The sequence below is a fragment of the Periophthalmus magnuspinnatus genome, chromosome 21 (genome assembly GCF_009829125.3).
Source record: "Periophthalmus magnuspinnatus isolate fPerMag1 chromosome 21, fPerMag1.2.pri, whole genome shotgun sequence".
Taxonomy (NCBI): Eukaryota; Metazoa; Chordata; class Actinopteri; order Gobiiformes; family Gobiidae; genus Periophthalmus; species Periophthalmus magnuspinnatus.
In genome coordinates this window covers 6690035-6696236 of record NC_047146.1, presented here as the reverse complement: position 1 = coordinate 6696236, position 6202 = coordinate 6690035, and positions in this window count along the sequence as shown.

Here is a 6202-nt window from a genome sequence, read left to right as displayed (position 1 = left end):
GCACAGAGAGCGAGCGGCTTCGGCGATGGCCACGTCCAAACGGGTCGACGCCGCGCGGGAGGGGAGGGGCAATATCCACCGTGGGCTTCGGTAAAAAACCAGCGCCGGCCCCCGACACGTGTCACGCTCAGAGGGGACTGGTTGGTCGCCGAGCTGCCTCTTATTCCCCCAGATTACCAAGCCCCCACATCAATCACTGCATCAGGGAAACAATGCATAAAACGGCTCCAACAAGGACGATGAAAAATCACTGACAGTGCAGCAGACGAGCGCGGGAGAGAGGGAGGGGCCGGGGAGAGAGAGGGCGGGGCCATTCTACCTTCAGAGAGGAGCCATTACACCACAATCAGAGAGGGCACAGGGGCTACGAGGAAAGATATAACACTAAAGGCGCAATATATGGGCAGAGGGACAGTATGCAATCTGTTAACAAGAAATCAGGTGTGCGAAATTGACCTTATAAATATAATACAACTGAGGGCGACTGATACGAAGGTTGGCGGTTCGAATCCCGCTCTCGACGTAAACATCATTGGTAGAACGATCAGATTTGCAGACCCACATGTGGATTCTAAAGGGGTTGTATAGTTATTTTGAACATTGTTTGGTTGCTTTTTGGGATCCTTGGGCAAGACACTTAAGTTATTCCCTGATGTAAAGTGGTTTGAGTGACTTGAAGGAGGAAAAGTGCTGTATAAAAGATTTTACGAGGTCAACAAAACATGACTCGGTGTCATTTAGGGATGTAACAATATACAAATCTTATATCTGATGTAAATATTGTGTTATTTATTGTGATATTTTGGAGATTCTAACAAAACCCTTGACGCTTTGGTCCAATATTACTATCATAAACCTTAAACGAGATTAAAAAAAATGCAGTTATTCTTCTAAGCTGCACTGAAATGAAGCAAAGGATTATGGTCTTTGTAGTTCCTGTCTTTTTTAGCTAGTTCTGCAACAAAACATTTTAGAGATGCTAACAAAGCCTTTGACGCTTTGGTGCAATATTAGTTTCATAAACCTTAAACAAGATCGAAAAATGCAGTTATTCTTCTGAGCTGCACTGAAATGAAGCAAAGGATTGTGGTCTATGTAGTTGCTGTGTTTTTTTTTAGCTATTTCTGCAACAAAACATTTTAGAGATGCTAACAAAACTCTTGACGCTTTAGTGCAATATTACTGTCATAAATCTAAAACAAGATTGAAAAATGCAGTTATTCTTCTGAGCTGCATTAAAATGGAGCAAAGGATTATGGTCTATGTAGTTTTTTTTTGTTTGTTTTTTTTTAGCTATTTCAGCAACAAAACCTTGCATTTATGATATTATTGTGAGACTTTTGGTGATGCTACACCTCTACTATCGATAATTGTACCAATATAAGGCAAAAGTGCAGTCTTAAATCGTCTTTTAAAAGTCTTATCCGGGTTTTATTTCCCTCCTCCTCAGGTGAACATAACTACACCGCTTCATTTTAACTATTCAAAACAGTGATCCCAAAAATATTGAAACTGACATTTGGGTTTTGACACCCCGCTCATGCCAAACGATATAATTACAGAGACAAAGCCAACGTCTAAAACTGATCCAAAGATTGATTGCACTTCCATGTTTTTCCATTTCTAAGTTTCACATGGTCTTTAAACAGTTTATAATAACACAGTCGCAATTACGTTTTACAAGCTTTGTTTCATTTCCTTCATGATCCGAGCTTTTGAACGTTCTTTAACTTCGTATTCCCGTCGCGTCCCGAGCGTCGACCTGTCACACGCATGTTGACTTTGTCCAGCTCACCCGTTTCATTAGACGGTGCAAAGCCTCGTCTCCTCCTCTCCACCAGGGGGGGTCACCTTTTTACGAGCGAGCCACTGCTGCTTATTCATGACATCAGCACTTAAGAGCCCCATTCTCGGCCCTCTGGAATTCAATTTTAGCTGTGTGCCAGACAGGTCTATTATTATGATCATTATTAACTTGTGTTTCTTGAGCTTTTTATTTCTCTTCCCTCTCCGGCGTGTCTGCTTTGTGTCCTCGGCAGCGAAAGAGCTAATGTGTTGAAAGGCTGGCTCTTGTCTCCTGGAGCCTATTGAAATCATGTGAATGCCATTTGTGCTTAATCCTGGTGGGTGTGCCATAAAGAGGAGAGAGTCGGCAGCTCCTGAACAGACTTGAGAGGACCTCAGGGGATTCACTTTGTCTGCTGGGAGAGAAACAAGAGACAAGTGACAGGCCTTAACCAAAATACAGCTCGTAATTTGATTAGGTTACAGCCACAATCTTTATTTATAGTCGATGGAGAGAAGAAGGTGATTTTGTTCAGATTTTCACGATAAGTAAGAAAGTGCTAGAGGCTAATTACAGACAGCACTGTCCATTTGATGATATTGGATAGAATTTGTTAAGTTTGTTTGGGGTTGTCCTGTAATAAACTGCGCTGTAGACAGGGGGCGATATTGAAATGATTGCGATTAACAATTATATGACACATTTGCTGTTTATTCATCTGGTTCTTCTGTTTTTTATGTTTTTTATGGACTTGTATACGTGTTTCTTTGTGGGGGGTTTTCTGCTTGTATTGTATTTTAAACACGGCCCATGAAAAAGAGAGCTTCTCGTTGGATTTGCCTGTTTAAATAAAGATAAATAAATAAAATAAATCACAAATTATTAAAGTTGCTGACAGTTAAAAATGTTCTGGATATGAATAATTATCATTTTAATATTATGAATAAATTATCACATGTTTATGTAATGCTTTTTTACCTTCAGGACGCTCAAAGTGCTTTACACCAGAAGTCTCAAACTCGCGGCCCGGGGACCAATTGTGGCCCGCGAGACAATATTTTGTGGCCCGCAGGACGATATGAAAGTTTACTGTTAGTGTGGCATTACTATGTTGGGTGTAGAAGGTTACTCCTGTCACAAAAGAGTCAACAAATAACGATATATATCCATATATCCAAAACAGCAATGACGTTTGAGAAGATTTTAACAAAGTTTTTTTTGTGGAATACTTGATGCGGCCCCCAGATAATTTGAGTTTGAGACCTCTGCTACACATTCACACAGACACTTGGATGGGGTGGGTTAAGGACACAACGATAGCATTCATTTGTTGGAGCTGGAATCGCACCGCCAACCTGTGGGTCGGCGAATCTCATCACTCAACCAATGATGTTTATGTCAAGAGCGGGATTTGAGCCTCCAACCTTATGATTAGAGGGCAAACGCTCTACCAACTGAGCTACTTTAGTGCACTTTTTTATGAATGACAACAACAAAACATGTGTTAGTGTTTTTTTTTATATTATTATTCACTATAGCCAGATTATTCTGTGTTCTTAATAAAGTCTGAATTGAACTGAACTGAGACCAGACGAGGGAGAGGTCACTTTGTTCTGCACATTCTGATGATGTAATGGCCATTTTCTTTGATGGCGATTCTCATGATTTTATAAAAAGTCTCACGAATGATTATTGTGACTCTTTTCATCATGATAAACAATATTATTTTAGTCTCATCTTTGCTGAGCTAGTGCTTGGTGTACTGTCTCGTCTGCAAGCAGGAAGCGCATGAAATTAGCCAAAAGATGACAACAATTTTTGGCCAATTAAAAAATTACTAAACTTTTCATGAGTTAAATAAAGGTTAAATTAAAAAAATAAAATAAAATGAGCACTTAGTATTATTATAATGCATTTTGGATGTTGCTAAAAGTGATCTGTTTGTGTTCAGACTCTGTGATTGGTTAAATTCACCTGTCACTCACTCAGAGCCCGGCAGCGGTTGACCAATAGAAGGACTGGGAAAGGAAACGGTCTGTTTTTGAGTTTAGAGCAGCATTAAACAGAAAAATTGAATCACAATATGACAATTACACCAAAACAGAAAATCATCTCTCATCTTTAACCATTTAAATGTCCCATATTAGGCTATTTTCTGATCTATGTTCTAATGTTCTTTTGTTTTTCAGTTGTGTTTTGTTTCATTCACACACGTTTAACACAGAAACTGAAGCTGAGTTCTTCTCTCAAACTCAACAACACTCTGTTCCACCTTGTGATGTCATCATGTGGTGATACAGGAAGTGCTCCACTGTGTTTTTAAACTCCACCCACCTTCGCTTTTGGATCATTTCACCCCTGGAATTGCTAATCTACTACTGAACTAAAGGTAAAAGGAGCTGTTAACATGAAAACTACCGCTTCATGACATCACAAGGTGGAACAGAGCATTTTGGAGCTTTGGAGACGCATGAAACAAAACACAACCCCAGGTATGCTTTCCCAACTCCAACAACAACATTATAACATGGTTTAGAGCTCACAAGAGTCCATTTGGTTAATATAGAAGCTTTAAACTTCGTGCAAGTGCCTCGTCTCAAAACAACTTTATAATTTGAAAGGTTTTTGAACTTTTAAGCTGTGTAGTGTTGTAATACACAATAGAGTTACTACATAAAAACACCCTACAGTTGTAGTTTCCTAATTCAGCAAAGCAGTATCCCAAGTTACAGGCCCGTCCAAAGCCCAAATATCAGATCTCTGCACGCCACGAAACCGTTTGCAGCCCTGAAAGTACAAAAACCGTCCATCTTATCCTTGTTTACTCCATTACTTTTGTGATCACACATTTATTTAGTGTTACACGGCTCCACAGCCCCCTCCCACATCGCGAGCGCACCTTCCATATGCATGAAGAATTACATCAGAGCCGCGCACTGTTGTCGAATCGTTTGAAATAATAATGTGCCAAATGATAACGCCTCGGGACGCTACAACACCTCATTATGGCTCTGAGTGCGTCTTGTAAAGGCTGAAAACAAGCTGAAATGAATAGGAAACATGGCGGCAACCTGTATTTATATTCTTACATTTACGTCGCATTGTTGCTTCGCTGTAAAAAAATATAATAATAACACGAGCAGTCTTGAACAACAGCGGGGGTTTGAACTCGGGGTTAATGAAAAAGTCCCTCGGCGTCAAGTTACCTGCTCCGTCTGCCTGTCGTAGCAAACATTTCATTTGCGCTCCACATGTGCTCAAACGCGCCCCTAGTAAAAGTTGTTCAATAAATTTTACGGGCTTCCCCTTTCCACCCCTCGTGTCATTTTTTTAATTGAAAGTAGATTCGAACTCAGCTATAAACGTCTATCCGACCAATCAGAGCGGGTTCGGATCAAATGCGCGGTTTCAATAGGCCGAGATTTTTCTTCAACCTCGCCTTGTCTCCGCGTAATCTTAAACACTACAGCGGCGCTTTTAAGGCTGGGAGGTAGCGGCGAGGGAGGGGGAGGTTGCTTGGCTGTCACTGTATTTTGTCAGCAAAGCATAATATTTCTTCTGGAGTTTTGAACCTGGCACTCAGCGGGGTAGAAATGAAAATAAGGCAGTGCATAAACGCTGGGGAGTCGGCCGTAAATCACCCGACACATGAGCGGTGGAGGCAGCAGGTAGACAGTTGTCACCGCTCTCCCCTGGAAACCATTTTGGACATCACACATCGAGCGCTAATCAAACTGCACATAATAGACACGCCGAAGCAAAAGAAGTGAGCTTTGCCTCTCCTCCAGCTCGTACTATTTAAATGTGTCTCGTATTTGTTTGTTTAGGAGTCAGAGGTCATCCCTTTGTGGTATCCTAAAAGCCATCTTTGAAATCAGCGCTTGCGTTCTTCAAAGGTCGAAATCTCTTTACTGTTTTTTTGCCGTTCGAATCGTAACGTTGTTGTCGGCGATGCACTTTTATACCTTTATAATTTCGCACTTTATTGTAATATTTTCCCGTTTTTTTTTTTCAATTAAACACTAGATGGCTCGCACGGCTGTGGCTTTTGCAGCTAAGTGCGGTTTTGAAAGCTAACGCCGAACACATGGAGAAGCGTTCATATTCAGCGGAAAATTACACCGTCCGCGAAAACAATGGAAGGATTCGTTAAAGCCTGAATGATAAATTGCGGGTTAAAAGGTAAGACGTTATTAAGCTTAATATGTAGCCGACAGCAGATGAAAATCCACTACAATCCAATCAGAAATTTCTCCGCGCCTCAATAAAATACGAAAGTGGTCCAAAAGCAACAGTCCCCGCACCTTTTATTTGCCACTTGAACAAATCCCTTAAGCAGCTAATTTCAGGCCCTCCACCAAATGATGATGTGTTCAGCTCCGAGGCAGCTCTGATTATGTGGGGCCCATGTGGGGG